General features: G+C 38.6%; 1 long non-coding RNA gene across 2 annotated transcripts in view; it reads left to right on the top strand.

Annotated features, from left to right (window-relative positions):
- The window catches only part of LOC308510405, a 30,789-nt gene extending 5,911 nt beyond the window's left edge, over nucleotides 1-24,878 (top strand). Inside the window, exons 2-5 of one of the 2 annotated variants that reach the window (XR_013995341.1) lie at nucleotides 11,116-11,269; nucleotides 14,681-14,754; nucleotides 20,119-20,256; nucleotides 23,458-24,878. This is a non-coding gene — a long non-coding RNA (uncharacterized lncRNA). The remainder of the gene's footprint in view (nucleotides 1-11,115; nucleotides 11,270-14,680; nucleotides 14,755-20,118; nucleotides 20,257-23,457) is intronic. The other variant, XR_013995340.1, reaches the window with a different exon arrangement.
- Nucleotides 24,879-25,265: the final 387 nt, after the last annotated feature.

Below are 25,265 nucleotides of genomic sequence, written 5' to 3'. Positions count from 1 at the left end.
TGGATCCAGTAGCCGAAACACCAGAGCCTGGCCCTCCAGATCTATCCCCTGTGTTGGTTGTATGTGCCCTTCTGTTGTAGTTAAGAGTTGATTACTGTTTGTACATCAGTGGGAGGGATTACCCCTCAAACTGATTGGTTGTGAGGACTGGCTGTGACTATAGCGAAGGTGCTATTGTACAAGGGCTGACCCTACAGAGCAGGGTTCACTTCAGCAGGGCTTTGGTGCCTACCCAGTCTGCCCTTTAGATGTGTTGTCCTTGGAGATGGCCAGGTGATGCTTTGGCCCTGCAAGCCCCGGGGCCTCCTGGGAGGGGACCCCTGGCAGCCAAATTCAGCCACATCCTGTGCCCTGCCTGAGCCAACCTGGCATAAGCCACAAAGAAATCCAGAGATGGCTGCCACCCATGCTGTGCTTGAAAGCATCTCAAGAGGCATGAACAAAAACTGGCTGTTGCTAGTGGTGGGCTTATGGCTGCTCATCTAGAGGTACAAGACATGCCAAAGCTAGATGTTGCTTGTTTGTGTTTTATGAACCTTTGAGGAATTTTAGGAAAGTCTGCAGCTGCATGAGCCAAGTCAGGCCCTTTATACAGAATAGCCACCGGAAGCAGCTTGGGTGTGCCCAAAAGATGGGTGAGGCATGGTCTCAGAGAATCACCAGGGCAGGGCAGGTTGACTCAGACGTAGCAGCCACCAGTGTCTGCGTTTGGGGAGTGGGTAGGGAGATACAATGGCTTCTGACAACTCCTCCATCCAGGAGAAAACTGGCCCTCCAACCCTCACACTGAAGCTGGATAATTCAGTTCCTCCCTGTATGACCCTGGCACCTTTTGAGCTGTTGCCCCAGCATTGGAGTTCAGAGCAGGTGAGTCTGTGAGTGACTGTGCACAGTCTCTTTAAGTGGATCACCTTGGAGTGCAACCACCCTCTGTCGTACTCAGGCACAATCTCTTCTGATTTTCACAGCCAGAAGTTATGATGACTTCTCTCCCTGGCACTGAAACCCTGGACTAGGGAGGGGCTGAGACCCCTCACTCCTCAGGGGGGGACCTCCGTAGCTGAAACATCCCTCTCAATTTTTAATAGTCACAGGCAAGTGTGGGACCAGCCCATTCCATGTCTCTGTCCCTCCTACCAGTCTCAAGGTGGCTTCGTCTGTATGTCCGTAGTTTTAGGGCTTTGGTTCAGCTACACTTTGAACAATTCAATGGTTGCTCTATGGTTTAATTGTAATTGATGTGGTGGTCCTGAGAGGAGGTGAAAACTACATTTACCTACTCCACCATGTGGACTGGAAAATCTAGGTTCAGATTTTTCAAGTTCAAGATCCTTCAAGTTCAGACCTTTGACCTTTCAGAATGTTATTTTTGCTGATGTTGTCTTTGCTATCTTGGAAGATCTATAAGGATGAAATTATTCTTATTTCATTTATTTACACAAGCATATAGACTAATACAAGTACTTTTCTACCTTATAATCATCCCACACAGCAATATCTTGTGTGGGTGTTGCCAAAAAACGTGTTCTTGGTGAACATCACAGGAAAGAATTCAAGGTCACATCAAATAAGCCAAGTAAGCAAAGCCAAGCAAGCAGAGTATTTATTAAAAGAAAAGAAGATAGCACACTCCCAAAACAGTGGGAGTGGGCAGGCTAGGAGAACAGCAACTGCCCCAAAGAACAAAGAGGCTTAGGACATTATTAGAATGAGGGTGCAAAATACTCAAGATTTAGGGGTGGCGTTATAGGTGTTCCCACATGGGTCCTTGATGACTATTCCTTCCCATCAGGAAGTGGGATTGCCTTGACCTTATTTGGCCTTGTTAGAACTGTCATGGTATCATAGAGAATGGAGATTTTTTTCCCTGCCCAGTGTTAATAGTATTATAATCCATTACAATGATCTAAAGTTCACCTTGAAGGGCAAGATGGTATTCTGAGTCACCAAAATGTAGCTGCATCTTTTCTTAAGAATGATCTGGTCTCCTCCTTCCTTTGTTTCCCTTCACATCTGTCTTCCCTTCCTCTTCCTCACTCCCCACAGCCCTATTCTTTCTGCCTACAGCCACAGTAACATGGGGAGCTCACCAAGTGTCGTAGATAGGTAGGATTCTTACTGGATTGGGGTTCTCGGGTTTCCCAAGATAGAAGTCAAGAAGACACCTCAGAAAAATTTCCAGACAAATTTTATTAAGCTTATGCTTAAGCACAAGGGAGGCAGCACAGAGGAGAGGAAGGCCCTCTGAACTGACTTGGGAGCCAGCTCTGCTTGGCTGCTTTTATAAGCTGGGGGCAAAATGGGCTTGTGCAAAAAGCCAAGCTTTTTGGAAATGGCAAGATTTTTGAAAAAGAGGGGCTTTCTTTACACAGCTATGTCGTCTGGTAACTATGTTTGCGCCTGCGCTATGGGGGCAAGATGACAGACTACTCATTATCGCCACTCAAAAGAGGTCACATAGCAGTCAAACCTTGATCAACAGGTTGTGGAGCAGCGGTTTCCTTATCTTTATGGAAGTAAATGGTTAGAAGGGAGAGATAATGATGTGCTATTTCTGCATTTTCGTTTAAGGGGTGATGGGATGGTGGCATTCTTATGGTCGGCTTATCCAGCATTCCTTAGGCACGCGGCCCAAGTCCCTATGCTGTCTCAGGATTAGGCAAGTGTAGATTTCACTTCATAGGCTCTCTCCCTACCACATCTGATGATTATGGGACTGATACTAGAATCAAAGATGATTAATTAGTGGTTTTGTGTTGTTTGCCTGAAGGCATTCCCCACCCCCACACCTCCAGTGGCAGAAAGCCATAGTCTTAATGGATTGAAGTGACAGAAAAAGAAGTTCGGGGCTGACAGAACAGCTGGAAATTTGGGATGGAAGGGAGGAAAATCTGAAGGTGATGAGCTACAGGGCAAGACCCAAAATCTGAGTGAAAATTCTGCCCAAATCCCTAGTGACTGGTAAACCTTACATGTATAAGGAAAACCCCAGGGACTGTAGTTTAAAATAAATTAATTAATTAACTAACTAATTAAGACAGAACTGCACTGGGTAAATTTATAAATTTGCTACCTTTTTTTTTTTTTTTTGAGTGCTCTTCCCTACACATCTAATATCAGAGGAGAGCTCAAGGCAAACAGACCAGCAAAGGAACTGCAAGCTCTGAACATAAACCCTATCCAACAGAAATACAACCTACTACATCATATTTAAGTTACCTGGCCACGTCCCACCCCACAACCCACAATTCCCCCATCCCTGGGTAGTAGTTATGAAATGCAGCAAGAACCAACAGTGGCAGATGTTCTGGATGGGAGTAAATCACCACAGAAATCTCTAGGTAGGGCCACGTAATACTTGCTCTTGAACAGGCTGTGGTATGTGGAAAAAACAGGAGACTGAGAGATGAGAAGAGATAAAAAATGTCTTGCATCTATGTAGAGAATTCCAGAAACAAGGATGTTACTAAAAGTTTTTCTTTGAACTATTAACACCTGATAGGTAAAGAACAGTAATAGACAGATCTTCAGATGAACTTCAAGCCCTGTGACTAAGCATGGGATGAGAAAATAATCTTTTTTGTTACTTAAGGGAGTAAAGGATTTTAAAATCTGTGCTGCTGGAAGCATATGAGTTTGGGCTCCTGGCCATTAACCGTTTCACTTGAAAGTAATTCTCTTGATCGCTGGCTTACCCCCTGTCTCTAAGCTGAGGATTTCTCTCTGCTTTATAACATAAATAAATTATCAACTCTTTAGTTTATCTTTTATATGAATAGGAATTTTCATATGCTAACTCTGTCTAATGAGCTATTGACTCTGACAACTAGGGTTAATAATTTTAACCTTGCAAAAAAACATCAGTCATTTAGAAAATACTAACTTTGTAATAGCAAGCAAAAAGAGAGGAGCAAAGTTACACAAAGGCTAACAAACATTTCAAAATTCTGAACCTCACAAAAAAAAACAAAGAAATGCTCATCAAACAATGAGTCTTTCCCTATTATATTGGCAAATATTTTAAAAACTGTGATAATCACTGTGCTAAGGAAAAGAGGCCTGTAAATCTCCTTTGGGTGGCATGAAAATTGACAGACTCTTTCTGGAAATTGTGTCACAGTATTTGTCAAGAGCCTTGTCTTAGTTAACTCTTGTAACAAAAATATACCCAAAAGGATAATTACTCAAACAGTAGAAGTTTATTTCTTTCACGCATAATAAATACTAGATGGGAGAACAGATGCTGCCAGCTCTGCCATCTTTAATACATGGCTTCCAAGTTAGTGTGGGGCACGTCTCCATTCCGACCAGCTGAAAAGGTGCAAAACATGGAGCACTGTCCAGGACCCGGCTAGGAGATGGCATACATCACTCCTGCTTCAATTCTGTTAACCAAAATTCAGTCTCTGACCATACCTTATTGGAAAGGAGACTGGAGAATATAGTCTGTGTGCCCAGAAAGCAGAGAATGTCATCTTTGATGACTAGCTAGCTATTTCAGTTAGAAACCTTTAATATATATTTAATCTAGGAATCTGTTCTAAAGGCATATTCAGGACTTCAGTTTGTAGCCGACCTACTAGTTGTCCACCACAATACATGTTCCCTTTTTCCTTAGTAGTAGAAACAACATTTTTGCAAGTACATGGCCATCTGGAAAAAAAGCCTATCTTTCTCAGTCCCTCTTACAATTAGGCATGGTATCAGACTAAGTTCTGGTTAGTGAAATTCCTGTAACAGTTCCTAAATTCAACTCCTAAAAGCACACTTTCTCCTTTCTTTTGGACTCTTCCTCCATCCTTTCGCCCAGAATGTGGATGTGAAATCTAGATCTTTTGATGTCATTTTGGACCATAAGAACGAAGGCCACAGCCTAGAGATGACAGAGTGATGAGCTGTACAGAGTCAAGTGTCTAGAAACCAACGAGCAGAGACCCCATGCACACTTCCACATTGGAGGCAAAAGAAAAGTAAGCTTCCTTTTCATGTTCAAAGCCAGTTATTTGGGTCTCTGTTATTATAGCCAAATCTAATCCCAACTGATGTAAACCAGAGATTTTTCTTCCAATGCTTTAATCTTTTTTCTGCTTTACTGTATATAATATGATGACAATTTGTTAAAATAGATTTACTACAATTCATTGAGATATATTTTGATATAATCAAATTAGAGATTAGAAATGGGAGCTGTCTTCCCAAAGTTGCAGCAGTGTCTCCATTTAAAGACTGACATATATATTCCCTTTAGTGGAAGACCGTAACTTTGTTTTACAAAAAGATCACATTAGAAGGGTCCTTAAGGTACACAAAGTAAAAATATAAGAACCCGCCCATTGTTTGTGCAGCAATTGTGATGTTCTAGTTTGAAAATGAAATTTGTCATATACAATTAAACCAATGTCTTTAGACTTCTGTTTTTGTTTTGGGTTGTTACTGTTGTGGATTTAGGCGAAAGTGGGATTGGAAAAGGAAGAGAGGAATGCTTCCAGGGTGAAACGAATGGAGGCAGCGCTGTGTCTGCATTGTGGCTTGTTCCTGTACAGGGAGCTGTTTGCAGGTGGCTCATTTTAGTTGGCCTGTTGAAAATTAGGAGAAAAGAGAAAATCCAAAAGGAATGACTTTTGTGAGGACTTGGAAAGGACAATGAGCCATGGATGCTTCCGAAATCTTGAAACAGAAATGAAGGGAGTGTGATCATGATGCATTAGGAGGGAGAGTGGCTCATGTTAGATAGGGTGGGTCCCAGTGATGTGAGTTTGGAGAAAAGGGTTCTGACAGAGGACCTAAATATGCAAATTTCCATAGGAAAACAGAAGCTCCAGAGCCTTGTAGTCAGCTGCCCGCTAGTAACCATGCAGATGCTCTACAGGTATACCACCCTCGTGGCGGCCCAAACCACTTACCTGTGTGTAGTCACTAACTCAACCCTTTCACCACCCATCCACGCAACCGCCAAGTCCTGGTCATCCTTCCACCTACATATCTCCCAGTCACCCACTCCTTTCCATCTCACTGACACTTTTTAATATCTCCTTTTTAGACCACCATAATCTCTTTTGGAAATTTTAAAAACTTCCTACTTGATTTCCCCCTCCCTCCAGTTTTCTCCTGCTCCATTCCATTCTCTACATTTCAGACAGAATCGTCTATATTAAAAATCTGACCAATAATAGAAAATTCTTGGGAGAAGGTACATTTTATTTTTCAGAAAACCTCAAATAATGAGAAAATACTGCCAGAACATGTTTAAATTCTTAAACTGATGGATGTACCATTATCCCTAATTACCCTTCTATTGAGTTACCATTAACGCTCTACTCTTCAATGCACCAAATCAATATTATAAAAATAGTTTTAAGCCTTAATTTTTAATCTCCTTGTGTTTTGTGCCAGCACTTAAAGGTTACGTCTTCTTTTTTTTCATCTTAATCTTTTCACTCACATTGAAATGCATTACTCAGAGCAGCCCTTGAAAGTCTTTAAATATATGGCATAGAGCATACTTATTATTCTAAACACATTTCATAGACTTGATTGTAGTTCCTACTTTCCAATCTTTAATAAAACTGTCATTGTGGCTGCTGCTTATGACACCAGCTATCCAAAAGGTGTCTATTTGTGTGGAATTAAGCATCTTTTTCATCTTTCTAGGCTTCATCAATAACGTAAAGCCTGCTGGCCTATTCCTGTACCATAAAACCAACTTTTTAAAAAAAAATATAAGACCCTTGCCTTATTTATTACTGGAGATTGAATTGTTTTGTTTCACTCCAGCTTGCACTTCTTTGCTCCTGATTTTCTGGGTTACTGATTACTTGACTTATCTCCTATTTATAACTACTGGGCTTGATGCATTGAGCTGTCTGGACGTGGTTTTTCTCCTCATCTCCACGTTCCATTCATCCTCTTTGCATTTGTCTGCTTCTGGCCACCAAGGTAAGTTAGCTGCCTGCTCCAGTCCCGTTCCCAACACAGACCCTGGGAAGACCACATCCCTGTCAAGTCTTTGGCTCTCACAGCCGTGATCCAGAATTATATCTAAGATCTTTTCCTACCCTAAAACTCTTTAATGTCATTATCTATAATAAGTTACGTGACTATAACTTTATTATGCGACCCCTGACTTCTAAGTTTAGTAAATGTTGATTGGGTGTCTGACTGTGTCTTGAAGCTTGGTCTGAGGGCTCTCCTAGACTTCCCTGTTTCCTTCCCCCTTTTGTTTCATGCAGGCAGTTTCCCTAATAAAATCCTTGCAAGTTTTCCCATTGTCGCATTGTCGAAACACGCATTGTCGCGTGTTTCTTGGAGAACCAGGACTAACCCACACTGGTTTTGAAGTGTAGTACCTTCATTGCTATTATTTCTTTCTTTTTCTAAAATTGTTTATCTAAAACCAGAGGTCAGATATAACCCAACAATCCCTCTCCTGTGTATCTACCAAAAAAAATCTGAAAACATATATAAAGATATATGTGCTCCAATGTTCATTGCAGCTTTTATTTACAGTGGCCAAGATATGGAAACAACCAAAGTGTCTTTCAATAGATGATTGGATAAAGAAGATGTGGTATATATACACAGTGGAATGTTACTCGGCCATAAGAAAAAATGAAATAGTGCCATTTGTGACAATATGGATGGATCTTGAGATTATTATGCTAAGCGAAATAAATCAGAAAAGTCGAGAACCATATGATTTCACTGATATGTAGAATATAAAACTGAAAGCAACAAAGGAACAAGACAAGCAAAGAAAGAAAGAAAAACTCATAGACACGGACAACAGTTTAGTGGTTACCAGAGGGTAAGGGGGGAAGGGAGTGGTAGATGAGGGTAATTGGGATTAAATATATGGTGATAGAAGGAGAACTGACTCTGGGTGGTGAACATACAATGTGATATACAGATGATATACTACATAATTGTACACCTTAAACCTATGTAACTTTACTAACCATTGTCTTTACTAACCAATGAACTTTAACTAAAATAAATAAATGAAGCCAGAGGTGATTTTTTTTCAATCTTATTGATGTGTAACATATATACAATAAAATTTACCCTTTCTAAGTGTAAAGTTTGATGATTTTTGACAAATATATATAGTTATGTAACTGTCACCACTCTAATCAATATACAGAGCATTTTCATTCACCTAGAATCTCATTGATTCCTGCCCCCAACCAATAGCTCCAAGCAACCTCTGCTCTGCTTTCTGTCATTATAATTTTTTTTATTCTAGAATTTCATACAAATGGAATCATGCAATATGTAGCTTTGTGTGTGACTTCTTTCACTTAGAATAATGTATTTTAGATTCATCGTGTTGTATATATTTCTTTCTTTTTTATTGCTGAGTAATATTCCATTATACCACTTTTTTTTTCCATTCACCAGTTGTTTCCAGTTTAGGACTCTTATGAACATTTGCATGCAAGTTTTTGCGTGAATATATATTTCCATTCCACTTGGACAAATACCTACAAGTGAGAATGAGAGATCATATCATAGCTCTGTGAACTTTATAAGGTACTGTAATACTGTTTTCCAAAGTGACTGTACCATTTTACATTTTCATAAGCAGTGTGTTAAAATTGCAGTTACTCCACATCCTCACCAATAATCGATATTTTAGTCTTTTAATAGTTAATAGTTAATAGTCTTTTAATAATTTAATAGCTCTTCTAGAGGTTGTTTATCTCATAATATCTCATTATGGTTTTAAATTTACAGTTCCCTGATCACTAGTGAGGATGAGATTCTTTTAAAGTAATTATTGACCATTTGCATATCTTTTCTGTGTCTATCAAAATTTTGTACCCATTTTTTTAAAAAGATTTTATTGGGGAAGGGGAACAGAACTTTATTGGGGAACACTGTGTGCTTCCAGGACTTTTTTCCAAGTCCAGTTGTTGTCCTTTCAATCTTAGTTGTGGAGGGTGCCGTTCAGCTTCAAGTTGTTGTCCTTTCAGTCTTAGTTGCGGAGGGCGCAGTTCAGCTCCAGGTTCATTGCTGTTGCTGGTTGTAGGGGGCGCTGCCCACCATCCCTTATGGGAGTGGAGGAATCGAACTGGCAACCTTGTGGTTGAGAGCCTACTGGCCCATGTGGGAATCGAACCGGCAGCCTTCGGAGTTAGGAGCATGGAGCTCTAACCGCCGGAGCCAGTGGGCCGGCCCTGTACCCATTTTTTTAATAGGCTATTTATCTTATTATTGAGTCATAAAAGTGCTTTATATATTCTGGATACAAGCCCTTGTCAGATATACGTTGTACAAACATTTTCTCCATGTTTGTGACTTGTTTTCATATTTTCTTAACATATATTTTGGAAAAAAAAGAGGCTTTTCATTTTAATAAAGTCCATTTTATTAATTTTCTTTCATGGTTTGTGCATTTTGTGTTTTGTTTAAGAATTTTTGCCTAGCTCCTTAATAAACGGTCACAAAGATTTTCACCTATGTTTTCTTCTCTAAGCTTAATTGTTTTAGCTCTCACCTTTAGGTCTATGATCTACTTTGGGTTAATTCTTGCTAAATCCCTTAGCAAGAGCTAAGGGATGAGGTGAGGGGTTTTTTGTTTTTTTCTCGTTTTTGTTTTTGTTTTCTTTTCCCATACAGACATCCAGTTGTTATTAAATTATGCTGACACCTTTGTGGAAAACCAAATGACCATATATATAAGTATGGCTCTATTTCTAGCCTTTCTAACATGTGCCATTGATCTATATGTTTATTTTTACAATACCACACTGATTACTGTAGCTTTATAATGACTCTTGAAATTTAATAGCATAAGTCCTTCTACTTTATTCTTCTTTTTCAAAGTATGTTAGCTAATACAAGGCCTGTGCCTTCACATAAAATTTTTTAGCTTCTGTTTGTCAATTTGTTTTGTTTAATTTGCTTATATTTTCACTCAGATTGCATGAAATCTATACTTGCAATTGGGGTAAATTATCTTAACAATATCAAGTCTTCCAATCCTTAAACATGATATATCTCTCCATTTATTTAGGTCTTCCTTAATTACCCTTTGCAATATTTTATAGTTTTCAATGTCCATATCTCACACATCTTTTGATAACTTTATTCCTAAGTATTAATATTTTTTGTGATGCTATTGTAAATGGAATTTTGAAATTTCATTTTTTAAATCATTCATTGCTAATATATAGAAATACAATTGATTCTTATGTATCTACCTTGTGTTCTGTGACTTTGTTAAATTTACTTATAAATCTGGGAGACTTTTAATAGACTCCTTAGAATTTTAAACATACATTATCATGTCACTGGCAAATAGAGACTGTTTTACTTCTTTCTTTCTAATCTCTATGTGTATTTTTTTCTTACCTTCTTTTTGTCTTATCTTATTGCACTGACTAGAATCTCCAATGCAATGTTGAATAGAAGTACTGAGAGTGGACATTCTTGCCTTGCAACTGACTTAAGTAGAAAAAAATGAGACATTTAGTTTTGAGTATGAACTTAGCTATAGGCTTTTTGTTTTTGTAGATATCCTTAATCAGGTTGAGGAATTTATTTCTACTTCAAGATAAATGAGAGCTATTTTTTAAAATGGGTATATTAAGACTTCTTTTATTGTCCAGCATATGTTCTATTTTGGTAAATATACCATGTGAACTTGAGAAATGTGTATTTTTCATTTTTTGTGTGCTTTTCAATAAATATCAATTACATCAAGGTGATTAATAGAGTGTTGTTCAGATCTTTACTGAGAAAAAAATATTAAAATCTGCAACTATGATTTGAAATGTGTCTATTTTTTCTTTTAATTTTGTCGATGTTTTTTTCATGTATTTTGAAGCTCTTTTATTAGGCATATATACGTTGATTGTTTATTTTCTTCCTAATAAGCTGACATTTTTTATATTATGAAATGTCCCTCTTTATATCTGGTAATCTTATAGTATAAAAATCCATTTGGTCTGATATTAGTATAACCAATCCAGTCTTTTTATGCTTAATGTTTGCATGTTTTCATTTAGTTTCAGCATTTCAGCATATCTGAATCTTTATACTTAAAGTGCATACCTTGTAGACATTATAGAGTTGAGTCATGTATTATTTGTTTATTTTTTTATTGGGGAACAGTGTGTTTCTGCAGGGCCCATCAGCTCCAAGTCGTTGTCCTTCAATCTAGTTGTGGAGGGCGCAGCTCACTGGCCCATGTGGGAATCGAACCGGCAACCCTGTTGTTCAGAGCTAGCATTCTAACCAACTGAACCATCCGGCCGCCCCAAGTCAGGTATTTTTATCCAATACAATTTCTAACAATTTCTACCTTATAGATGCGCTGTTTAGTCCATTATTATTTAACACAATTATTGATATACTTGAGTTTGGGTCTGTTGCTTTAGTATTTGTTATGCATTCATCACTTCTGTTTTTTATTCTTCTGTTTCCTATCCTGTCTTTTGGGGTTATTAGAATGATTTTTTTTAATTTTGTTTTAAATTTTCTATTGACTTTTGGCCATAATTCTCTGCATAACATGTATTTAATGACTGCTCTAAAAATTACAACATATGTCTTTAATTTTTCATAGTCTAATAATAGTTAATATTGTATCACTTCATGTACTAAATATAGAAATCTTACAATCATCTAGGTCCATCTATTCCCACCCCAGTCCTTATGCCATAACTATATGTACTACAGCTATACACTTTAAACTCCACAACATTTTTTGTTGTTTTAAAGTTAAATGCATAATAAAGAAATTAAGAGGAAGACGGTAAAAACCAAATGACTTAGCATTTATCCAGATAGTTACGATTTCTGAGTTCTTTATTCTTTTCTTAGGATCTTAGATTTTGTATGACATCATTTTCCTCTAGCCCGAAGTACTTTCTTTAGCATTTCTTGTAATGCAGTTCTGCTTGCAACAAATTCTTATTTTAGTTTTATTTGAAAATTTCTTTACTGCATTTCCAATCTGGTAGGCTATTTATATTGGATGTAGAATTCTGAGGTTTTTAAAGCTTTTTTTTGTGGGGGGTTTTTTGTCAGGCCTTTAAAGATGTTCTACTTGCTTTTGGTCTCCATAATTTCTTATGAATATCAGCGTTGAAATACTCTCAGCCATCTGACTTCCTCTACAAAAACTAATCGTTTTACTCTCCTTTTATAGGAAAACTAATTGACTTGACCAACTTTCTTTTGCCAAAGAATTGGCAGAAATGTAAGGAAAATTTTTAGTTCTTTTATTTAGTTCTAAATAAAGAGTTATTTAGAAAAAAAAAAGGCACCTATTAAACCCAAATGTCTCCACTTGACCTTGAATTAATTACCTCTGTCCCCTGGGAAAAAGAAAGAAAGAATAGCATCCTTTTCTAGCCTCAGGATGTATGTTCCCTGAATGACTCATTTGGAACTAAGATGAGAGAGAAGTATTTGCTTTGATGGTAGTATTTCCAGGTGTATGGGAAAAATGGTGTTGTGTATGGCTGACCTTGGAGCTGGAATTAAGCCTGTAATTATATCAAGAATAAAACATTAAGGGGCTGAACACCCTCCAGAAGCACTCTCATCTCTATACCCAGATGAAAAGGGAGAGAGGTGGCAACCCCACACTTCTAAGTGGTATGTGTAAAGAGGAGATTAACCTCTGAAAAAACAAAACAAAAATCAAAATGAAGGCAACAAAACAGACCATGGTTCTGCCCTTTTGAACTTGTTCCTCCCCATGTCCTGAAAAAACACAGCAATTACATGGAGTTCACCACATTTGTCTTTGGTCTTCTCTAATACACTTTTGAAGGGAATATGTCCTGTGCCAGCCTGCAAAAGGTACTTTAGGCTATCACGCATCTGAAAAGGTATACCACAAAGTTCCTGCTTGGAGTAGTACAGCCTGAGAAGCCATATGATATGGTTCAGACCACAGGATTTGGAGCCGAGTGAACATGACTTCAAATCCTGGCTGTGCCTCTGAACAGCTGTGTGGCTTTGGGCATGTACCTTGAATGATCTGCTTTACATCTTGTTGAAAGATGATAGACAATCAACAACAAATATTTAACCTCTCATTTGTTAGTGTCTGTGGCAGAAACTTCTTACCGTTCTCAGCTTTCCTCTTTCTCTGGGCACATACGAGTATGTAATTAGTGTGCATTTCCAACCCACCCTTAAATCTGGATGGGTAGTTGAAACTGAGTTCTATACAACTGAGTGTGGATCTAACTGATATACACAAATTGCAGGCGTGGCGATAATCATCCCCATGATTCTCCTTGCTCACTGTTTTCACTGTCCCCACCCCCATCAGGGGCGCCTCTTGATGGGAGCAGCTGGATCCCTGAGTTATAAATTGGAGGAAAACCCCCAGGACAGCCACTCAACATCCATACTGGATTTTTGCCTGAGCAAGAAATAAATCTGTATTCATATTAAGTTTCTGATATTGGGGGGTTGCTCGTTAACAGCAGTTCGCCTTCCTGATTACTAGCCTTTCCTAACTATTCAGTGGGAAAGACAACAATACATAGTTGGATTACAGTGAGGATTAAATGAGGTGATGTGGATAGAGCACCTCGCACAGGCGTGGCACCCAACTGAAGAAAATGTTGTTCCTTTCCACCAGACGAAATTCGACTTCTGTCTCCTTACCTTTGTGGCAAGGAAAAATACAAAACTAAGTTCCTAGGCAAATTCATCCTCAACTCTTCTCTTCTCTGCCCAGTTCAGTCCCTCTGGGTGACTGCATTACAAATAATCTAAAGGTTTCTAATAGTTTCAGAACTTTTCTCAATCCTTTTCTCCAATCCATGTCTTCCCTATCCTTCCATTCTGATTTTTTAATTATTAAAATAATTCAAGTTTAATAGACTGGCGACACACATCTCGTGTTCTCTGATGGCTCTTCTTGCAGTTTTTCCCTGAGAAGCAGTGACCTTATGGAATCCTTTTATCATGGAATAAAACTTGACACAGACTCTAACAATTAGCTGAAGAGTTCAAAACCAGGAAATAGTATCATGCAGGGCTGCTTTTCACCCTGAAGAAAAAGGGTAAATCCTGCCACTGTAATAAGAATTCTTAAAATACTGTTTAAGAGAAAAGGCAAAATCTGACACATTTAAATAATTCTGTGCAGTCGGTTACTCGACAGTAATGTCCATGTCACTTTGATAACCTATTTCATACTAATGATCACACAGTCTTCTAGAGGGAAGGTGCTACTTCTAAGACATGATCAAAGCTTTGCCACAGATTTGTATGACCATAAGATGACTTACACATTTTATACAAAGAGTATCTGAATATTTCAAGGGACCAGAAGCTCACTAACTTAAAAAGCTACCTACAGCATTGTAGGGCCACTTAATCCGCTCTTTTTTTTCTTTTTTTAATTGAAATTTTGGATCCTATTTTGACCTGTAGGGTGACATTGAATAAATGTAATCCCTCTTACTAATGATCAGAAAAAATTTTTCACACACAAAAGCTAGTTAATCTGAGAAAGCTTGACCTATCTAGAATATGGCCGGACCTCCAACGCAGCTTTTTATCTAAATTCTGTCCATCAGAATTTAAAAGTGTCAACTTTTTTTTCATCATTAATAAGCTTCTTCACAATGAGGTTGTTATTGCTTATTATAAAGTTCTCTGTTTGGAATGAGATTTTTGGGATAAATCTCCTTTTCCTTTGTTATAGTTTCTGTAGAAACGAAGATCAACGTCTTCCCTGGGTTATATGATGTGTTTGCCAAAGCAGGTATCCAAGAAATGGTAAGTCATGACCTAACCCTTCAATCCCCACAAAATTTAATGTTATCAGTGCTTATTCTCATTTCACTTATTTTAATCCCATCAGATCTGTGATTGATGAAACAGAGTTTTGAAATATTAGCTCATGTTATTTCCACAGTATAGTCAAAAAGTTCGTGTGTCTCATGCTTTTGCTTGATATATATGGAATGCTTCTATTTGCCATGCCTAAAATAGACTTGTCACAATCTATATTTATCTTATAAGCTGAAGAATATGTTTTTCAAAGTAAGTCAAAATATTGGGTTCTAAGAGCCTTTTGATAAAATGCACATTTCCTTTTAAGAGGCAAAATCTTCAATCAAGAACTTGAATAAAATGGTGCTTTATAAAAGAATGTCATCTGATTCATTTTAGGTTACTAAAAAGTCATTTAAGATTATTCTTGGGTCCTTGTCCTCATGCCATTTTCACTTTATTGTGAATTGAGTGAATCTTCACTCATTTTGAGCTGTTATTTGCCAGGGTTTTATTTCTCTTAGCTATACAAGCTCTGATAGCCTACTTGTCTTCAGCTAGGCTATCTTGCATTGTTGCCAATTTGGAGATGGTTTCAAACTTGTCAACACACGTTGAAGAAGAGATGTAGAGATTCCTATGTGACCCTGTGAGAGACAAAGCAAGAGAAGAGGGGAACCTCTCTATATTTTTCATCCTACCACTGACCCATCTGCACCATTGGTCTCCTACCACATCCACTTGTGTTGGATGTAGCAGGAGTGAATTAGTTTCCTAGGGTTTCTATGACAAATCACCACAAACTGTGTAGCTTAAAACAACAGGAATTGTTCTTTCATAGTTCCAGAAACTAGGAGTTCAAAACCAATGTGTCAGCAAGGTTCGTTCTTCTGGAGGCTCTAAGGGAAACTATGTTCCATGTCTCTGTCCTAGATTCTGGTGGTTGGCAGCAACCCTTTGCGTTCTTTGGCTTGCAGCTGTATCTGCCTCTGTCATCACATGGTGTTCTCCTTGTGTGTCCCTGTGCCTAAGTCTCCCTTTTCTTATAAGGACACCAGTCATTTGACTAGGGCCCACCCTAATCCAGTACAACCTCTTTTTAATTTGATCATATCTGCAAAGACCCTATTTCCAAACAAGATCACATTCACAGAAACTGGGGGTAAGGACACCAGGCTACATTTTTGGAGGACACAAGTCAGCCCACAACATGGAGGGCCTAACTAGAGCACAGGCCCACCTGTTCTCGGACTCTCCTTAACCAGCCTGAGGTTTGCATTTGGGTGTCCACATCCAGCACCACCTCTCTCCAAGGGATGAGGATACAAAATACCTTCTATTTCAGTCTTATCCCCTAGAATATTGTTCTGTAATTCCTTGGATCCTCTTTTCCATGATGAAATAACTCTATGCACCTTCCTGTCTGGTAGAAACTGCTCTTCCATCATGTCCCCTTTACACAGACACTCACTGTAAAGCTCAGTGCTCAAACCTCCCAGCTTTGCTCTTGATATCTTAACATTGAAGGCTGGTTAGAGAGATTTCCCAGAATCCTTTGCTGGGGCTCAGCCAGGCCTCCTGTCCATGGACACCACCTGGTGCTCAGCATCATAGGAATTCTTCAAATGCTCTGAGTAGGAGGCTCCCCTGCTTACTCCTAAATATGCATCTTTCTCTCCCTAAAGATCATCACAACTGGATTTTCTCAGTGTGGGTGGTATTACCCTTTGAATGAAGGACTTAGGGGTAAAGGAGTTGGGGGCTGGCTGACTCAGCAGATCACAGACCTCATGGAAAAGGGGAAAGGCCTACTATGTATTCATCTCTCCAGAAATAGGAGACTTTAGAGATGAGGTCAACACCTTCTGTATGCACAGGGAACCCCACATGAAAGTACTGTGCAACCCATTGTCTATGGATATGTTCTTCAAGTAAGAAATTCATCCGTCATGCTCCCTCTGCAGAATCATTCTGGTTCTACTGGGTTCTTTGGTCCATTCAGAGTGGCTCAAGGTCATCTGGTATGAGGTCATGAGTACTTTATCTGTGGTCCAAGTGCCTGTAGGAAACAATACTGGTTTTTATCTAAGCTTCAGTTTCCTTATATATAAAATGGGATGGTAATATTCTCTTTGAAAGCTTGTTATCCTTATTAAACAAAATATACACAAAGCAGCTATTCTAGTGCCTGGCATTTAGGGGATGCTTCGTAAGTAGTAATGCCCTTGTAATTAGTCTATTCTGCCTCTCTCTTCTCTCTAGGTCACACCACTTCTCTGAAATTGACCCTCATTTAAACACTCTCTACCCACAGAAGAAAATTAAGAAAGGAAAAACAGTATTATATTCTCTACAGCTCCTCTTGTCTACTTCCCTACAAGATAGAACTTCTCCTAAGATTCAGAAGTTTTCCTGGGCATCTCAGACCTCAGGCCAGAATTGATTCTATAATTGGTTGGACTAGCTGTATGAAAGTTATCCTAACTACAGAAATTTATGACATGTATGCCAATTCACCATGTTGCACAGTAATTATGCATAACACAAAATATGTCTGAATTTTTTTAGAAGTGTCATTTGATCATCGGATTAATTTCAGTTCATATGTGGTCTTTCTTTACCATTTGTTGCTTGCAGTGTCTTGAAAAAAAAGGAAACGCTAGTCAGTCACTGCACTGACTTGTCTGGGAACAGGAGGACGGACAGGCTCCTTGGGCCCTGAGCTCTCCTACTCACTGATGCCTTCTCTTCATCCAGGTCTGACCAGCTCAGTCCAGACTTTTACTGGAGAGGAGAGTAAGGGGCTACCATCTCATCAGGGCATGAGGATGTGGGAAGTTCATTAGAAGGAACTAGTAAAGATCCAACTAGGAGAGACTCCAAAGCAGTGCTTTGTTGGTTTAGTTTGTTTTGTTTTGTTTTGTTCTCTTGCCACAGATAAGTGAGCCCCTCCAGTGAAAGTAACATTAGGTAGTCCCATCTTAGTCATTGATTTCACCATTCACCTTGTTGCTGAGGTCAAAACCTAGTAGTCATACATGACTTTCCTCTTTCCTTCATATCCTGAATCTAGTGTAGCACCAATTTCTATCAGCTCTGCCTTCAAAATATACCCTAAATCTGATTCCTTCTTCCACCTCCACTGTCGCCTCTCACCTACGCCACAGCCTCTCCTTGGTTCTCAATCCCTGTTCCAGTATCACTAGTCAGTTTTTCACCCAGGTTCCAGAGAAATCTTTAAAACATCTAAGGGGTAATTTTATTCCCCCGTTCAAAACCTTCTAATAGTTTCCTATTATACTCGGAATAAAAATCAAATTCTGTATCTCAGCCCACAAGGCCCTGCAGTGATGTCTCTGATAAGTTTTCTACCACTGTCTTCTTTTTTATCACTCCACTGTAGGCACACTGGCCTTCTTGCCATCCTCCTTGACACCCAAACTTGTTCCCTTCTCCATCTGTGCCTTCTGACTAGAACATTCTTAACTCCTTCTCTTCACCCAGATGTGACCAGGTTAAAGAGGCCTTTCCTCCCCTTATTTCTATCATTCTCTGTTCCATAACCTGGTTTATTTTTCTTTGTAGTTCTTATCACAGTCTCAAATAATATATATGGTATATATTTTCTTTATGTATTTGTGTCGCGTCCAGCGCAACACGGGCAGTGAGAGAACGAGAAGCGGTGGCATTGGGTTGAAAAAGAAAACAGAAATCAAGAAAGTTTTGAATCAGAGGGCCAAGGGTTTCACAGCTTCAAAGGACTGTGAGCCCTGAATTGGACCATCTTGTGGCTTTTATTGATAAACATACAAGGAAGTAGCATTGTTTTTTCCACGGTCTGTGAGTCTCATACATCATACCAGAAAACTAATTCAAACCAGTCACCCTTGCCTGCAAACAGCTAGAACAGAAAGTCCCATGATGTTTTAATAATGATGGTATGTGCCTTCCCAGGGACAAATCCTATATACTGAAACTTATTGCTAAGAATGGAAAGAGAGCTGATGTTATCACCTCACTGACTCACTTCCCAAGCAAGTTGTGGGAAGGAATCTAGCCACATAGGCAGAGGCTCTCTTCAGGCGGGGGAAGGTGGTGACTGTGCCCACCTTTTTTGACCCCATAAGTTCTCCTGGTGATCCCCACACGGTTCTGCCTGGCTTGGGTTGCTTCTCCCGTGAGAAATCTTACCCATCATTGGCTGACAAACCATCTTTTGGGGGCCAAACAGAAAGGCATAAAGTGTAAGTATAAAGGTAAAGCAAGGTCCCTGAAAGGGACAGTCTCACAGACTCTTCTTTCTTTAGGGAAAGGCACAAGAGGACAGAGGGTTAGGCTGCCACGTGACAACATATTTGTCTTCCATCTCCCCATCTAGAAGGAAAGCGCATGAAAGCAAGGAGTTCGTCTTGCTCACAGTTGTGTTTTCAAGATTTTGAAGAGTGCCTGGCCATAATGGGTGCTCAAAAGTAGTTGTCAAATGAAGCAATTAATAAATGATACCTTTTTAATACCTTCTTGTATTTCATCCTTCACCCCCACCCCTAGGCTCTGAGTCTCCATTTCTTCAATTAAATCAGTATTTCTAGGGACTTAGGCTTCAGGAATTTTTTAACACCCCAGATGGTCCCAATGGACAACCACGGTTAAGAACCCCTGAGATAAATGAGGAATTTTCAACATATAAAGAACCTTAAGATCCTGTTAAAGTGCAGATTGTAATTCAGTCATAGCAGTAGTGGTAGGTGTAGGCCTGAGAGCCTGTATTTTTAATAAGTTCCGTGTGATACCACCACTGCTGATCCATGAACAGTGCTTTGAATAGCAACGGTCACCTCCAATTCTACATTCTGTGACTAAGAATAACTCAATCCACCTCAACCTCCATCTGAGAAGCCTGGTCATTTCTTCTACCCTAGACAGCTCTGGTTTGGGCACCATAGGGCACAACAGAGGAAATGTCACTTGCTTCATTAAAGGTAATTTTTTTAATATTTAACTTTTAATCTTGAAATATAATTTTTTAAATATTTAACTTACAAAAGTGTTGCAAAAATACTACAAAGAATCCCTGTATATCCTTCACCAAGATTCCCTAAATGTTATTTCTCACTTAAGCATAGTACAATGATGTAAATCAGAAAATTAAGATTGGTAAAGTATTATTAATCTATAGACCATATTCAAACTTTGCTATTGTTCCCATTAATGTCTTTTTTTCTGGCCTGGGATCCAATCCAGCATGATGGATGGCATTTAGTTCTCATGTCTTTCTTTGTCTTTAATGACCTTGAAACATTTGGACAGTATTGGCCAGTTATTTTGTAAAATGTCCCTCAATTTGGATTTTTTCCTATGTTTCCTCAGGATTAAATTCATGTGGTGAATTTGGGACAAGAATATCACAGAAGTGATGTAACCTCCTCAGGGCATCATATCATGAGGCAAAAAAATTTGAATTTATCCCACTACCAGTAATGATGCTACCATGATGTAATTGAATAGGTATGTTGTTGGGAGATCCTTTGATACTGTAAATATCCTGTATCTCATCACATGTTCACACACTAATTTTACATCTATTCGTGATTCTTACCTGAAACAATTATTGTGATATTTGGTCAAATGGTGATTTCAATTTCCTTCATTCTTTCTGTATTTATCAGCTGGAATTCTCCTGTAAAGAAGAGATTTCCCATCTCTGCCATTTATTTATTTTTAAAATTATTTTTATAGGTATAAACCTGTGGATTCTTATTTTATGCTATGGTTTATAATCCCTTGCTATCATTTTTAATTTCTTTTTTCTCAAATTGTTCTCAGTTTAGCTAGTGGAAGTCCATTTAATCTGGCTTCTGTATCCCCTGACATGTTCTTATTTTTTGAGCACTTTCTTACTATTTTGAATCACAAGATGTTCTAGGCTCATCTTGTACTTTCCCTGCCCTAGGCCAGAATCAGCCATTTTCCAAAAAATTGTTAGTTTCTTTTATAGAAAAATGGTATTTAGGAATCAAGATTTGGACACAAGATGTGTTCATCAATGTTGGGGTGTTTATTCTAAATATATATATTTATAAACACATGTATCTATTTCTCTATATCAAAACTCATCAGTTCACGCTAGTGATTTTTCTGTTCATATTACATTTCGTGATCACCAGCACTACCATCCTTTATTGATTTTAATATCTCTCCCTCCCTTTTCTTCCTCCTCCTTCCATTCCTTGCCTCTTGATTTAATATGTGATCATCTGATATGATGAAAAGCAGCAACTGTGGGATCTGAAGGATCTTTAATTCTTAGCTTTGCCACATTATAGTGTATAATTGTGGGCAAGTAGTCTCTCACAACAATAGATCCTCAAGAAAACAAAATCCTTTCCAGGCTCAATCCCTGGAATCAGACTTAATTGTTTTCCTTTGAAATGCTCAGACCTTACAGGTTGTTTAACCTCTCTGTTCAAGTGTTCCTTTTATCAAGACACACAGGCAAGCTACCTTCCTCAAGCTGTTCTTCCCACCACTTCTAAGAGTAATTTAACTACTGTTTCTCTTCTTATTGATTCTTTCATGTCACACAGATGCATCAGCCCCCATTTGCCTACCCACTGTGGTACTATGTGATGTCAATTGTTGCTCCATTTTCATGTATCCCCTATGTCCATTATATAATTGTCTGTTGATCAAAGTATCATCTATCTATCTATCTATCTATCTATCTATCTATCTATCTATCTATCTATCTATCTATCATCTATCTATACTTCAGGGAGACAAAAGATTGCAGCTCCAAACCATCAGTTTGAGAAGGGCAATTCCTATCAAGATAGATGATACTATGTTTCTTAGAAATTATAAGGACAGCATCATGTACAAAATCAATTTGATTATCCAAGCATTAAATGTTGCTTATAATGTCTCAAAGGACAGTTATATTTAATATTATTTAAGAACAAAGACTTTGGCAAACCTGCAGTGGCAGGGAGCTGAGTTCACTTTTGAGGGCATTTGCATTTTAACAGACTGAGAAATAAATCCACTTTTTAGAAGGCAGAATTATTTTCCATCTGCAGTTTGTTAATATCTGAGGCAGGGGAAATCTGTCATTCCCACACATTTGTGATGAAGTTGGCAGATTCTGGTCTTAGGGTGGGTTTCATCAGCCATAACTGACACAGAGACACTCTACTCCTGAAAACTTGCCTGGTGCAATATGGTGAGCCAGCAACTCAGCTTCTATTTATGACAAAAATGTCAGTGTCTTAAGAGCAGTATCTTCCCCTTTTTTTTTTCTTGTGACAAAAATTTGAGTATCATTGATGGAAGAATTAGTATGGTCTTAGATAAAATAGTGACTAATAAATATCTTCGCCAGATTTCTAGGCACTGGTAAAGCAGTTCAAGTGGGATTAGGCTACATTATCCATGTGGCCCTGTGCAGCAGGTAGGGTCACATACCTATAAGGTGTAAAGTGGGGGAAGGGGCAATGCAGGGAAAGAATAGGAACTCAAAAAGCCACCTCATAGAAAGAGGACTCTGGGAACAGAGCAAGAGAAAGGAAATTTTGGCCACTGCTATGAGTAAAAAATACTAGGTGAGGAAAAGATGCATAAGAGGATATATAGAAAGGCTCTGGTGATCTGTTCTAAGCAAGCCTTATGAGCTGCCTTTTCAAAGTACCTTAACATAAATATTTATGGTATTTTTAGGTTGTTGCGTTTAGATTGCTGTTTCCTAAAAACAAAAACAAAATACTCAGCACCAACAGGATGTAGAAGTAATTTGGTATATTTGAATAGTAAGCAGGCATAATAGTCCATATAATGAAGAATCATAGGCATGAGTACTGGCATATTAGAATGTGTACTCAACCAATTAGAATGGCTCCCAGCTACAAATGGCAGTGTGCCACACCGATGTGTGCCAGTCTAATGTCACCCCTGATTATCAGTGTTTACTAGGCATGAAAGTGATGAGAGCTCAAAGGTCTTTCAGTCTTAGTTCCATCTGAGCCTCATGAGAAACTGTGGAAAGAGGGGAGGGCAGAAGCTAACAGATAACCTCCAGTGACTTGGCCCTTGCCTTGAGCATTACTAGACAATGTTACTATCTGACATATATTTACTAACTCTATCTCAAATATAATAACAAGAGAAAGGGCAGTCTTTTTTTTTTATCATATATTGGAATAATAGAGTAAAGGGGTAACAGAGGTAGTGCTGACTAAATGTCCGTTTTCTCCCGTGTCCTACCATCACGGCATTTAGTTTGGGGCCATGAGTAATTCTGGCCATTGAACTGTGAGTAGAAGTGACCTGAGTAACTTTTAGACCAAGGAGATTAAAAATCAATGTGCTTTTCCATCCTTCCCTTGACATAACAACTTTTAAAGCCATGTGTCCCAAATGGTGGGGCTACCAGATAGAGGAGGGCTACCCAACCGCATCAAACTTTATGTGAGAGACAAACCTTTGTTAAACCACTGAGATTTGCACAGCATAGCATAATTTATCCTGATCAGAAATCAGTCCCTGGGGGTTGGGGATAAGATGGCAGAGTGAGGTGAGCATCTGTAGCGCTCCCCTGGAATTTACAACGAATCGGACAACAATAACTCCACAAAGAAATCAGTCCCTGTGGATACTATATAACCAAAACCTGAAGCATTTTCTTAGGATTTTTTCTGTGTTTTTTTTTTACAGGAAAGCAGTGAAGACACGAATGTTGGTGATTAAAAAGCTGTTGATCTGTTATGTAGCAGCAAAACATTTTCTAAAGCTTCCACCTGCAATAACTTGGGGAGGTAGAGCATAAGCATAGTATGCCAGCAGCTCTGGAGGAAGGGATGGTAGAAAGAAATGTAAATAGTGTATTTTGGCTGCCTTTGGCTAGGTATTACAAGAAAGAGATGAGCACAGGAAAGAAACGGCAGGCAAAAATGAAAGTAAATAGAGAGTGTTCAGAAATGCGGAATCTGATAGAATTGAAAAAGCTGTTTTTTTCTGGATCCCAACTGTAAGAGACAGAATGGAAAAGATTTGGGTTCTGTTTTCACTTAGAATTTAGGAAGTAGAAAGCTGCAAAAGAACTTTGCTGCCATACTAATAAGAAAACAACTGGGTGATTTGCAAAATCATAACTTTTCTTGAATCCATCAAAAACTGAGATGGCAACATAAAAAAGTGAAATGCTCAGTCTCTCTGACTCCACCTTGTTCAAGCTGGCTTTGTCCCCATGGACTTCAGGTTAACAGCTTCTGCTTAGTCTTGCATACACACAAGCTAATCATTAGAAGAATTCTGCTTGCAGCTTAAGTTCTATAAAACTGCCCCAAAGCAGAAAATGCCTCTCCTAAGGAGATAAGAGAAATGTACAAAAATAATGATTATTTATCAAAGATTTGCGGGAGCCTTGAGACCAGACTCAAATCTACAGAGTCTATGGACTGGAAACTGTGAAGTTTCACAGTCTTCCTTGGACCCCTGCTGGCACCCAGATGTCTTTGGTCCTCAATCACCTCTTGCCCTTCCCATTTCCCCTTCCCCTGACATAGAAGAAGCCTGAAGTCTGTACTTTCTGAATAGGGATTTGAGGTACCATTAGGGCTCCCATCTTCTTGCTTGGCACCAGTTTGATCAATAAACCTTTTCTTACTCCAAACTCTGACATTTTGAGTTTTGGCCTTTCAAAGCATTGGTCACACGGACTTTGGATGGGTAACAAGACAGCCAAATAAACTGAATTCTGTAGAGTGAAGCTCTCTTAGGAGAGACAGAACACATGAACTGCTTCACCTTTCGCAAAGCAATGTAGGATGAGATGGCCAGCATAAAAATAGTTCAGAAGAAATCAGTTAAAAAGTAACTCAATTTTTAAAGGCCCACTGTGGACTAGCATGACCTTTTAAAATACCTCCGGTAGTCCCTGAAAACAAGGGGAGTTGGCATTCACTGGCAACTTCTTTTCCATCCACCTCCACCAGAACTTTGCTTTACAGAAAATCAAGCTGAAAAAACTTGGGTTAAAAACTGACTTGCCTGTGTTCACCAAGAGTGAAAAACAATGTGAAGAACAGCAACTCACATCTTCTCTCTCCCTGGTCAAACGCTATAAAAAATTTTTTAAAAAATCTGTCTTTGGTCACAATCATTTCATCATAGTTAGTTAATCAATTAATTGGTCTTTTAAGATAGGGTCTTTGGCTTTAGTAAGTATTTTATTTTCAATAAATATCTACAAATATCTACTTAGGCCTGAATGTGAGCACCTCTTCCTTAGTGTTGGCTCTGAGTTTGTTTGTTTTATAAATTTTAAAACTGTCAGGTTTAGAAAGGTTGTATTCGAGGTTTGAGACTTGAGCTACTTAGTGACTTTTTGCTCTATTAGTAGGTGTAAAGAAAGCATTAAATCTTCACAGATGAAATACAAAGTGAGATTATTGCATGTTGATAGAAAATGCAATGCTTAACATTCTTTGTTCCTTAAACCTCTAGTAGGCCTATTTCAATTC

This window comes from Rhinolophus hipposideros, assembly GCF_964194185.1.
Source record: "Rhinolophus hipposideros genome assembly, chromosome: 18".
Classification (NCBI taxonomy): Eukaryota; Metazoa; Chordata; class Mammalia; order Chiroptera; family Rhinolophidae; genus Rhinolophus; species Rhinolophus hipposideros.
This window is presented reverse-complemented; position numbering and strand designations above follow the sequence as displayed.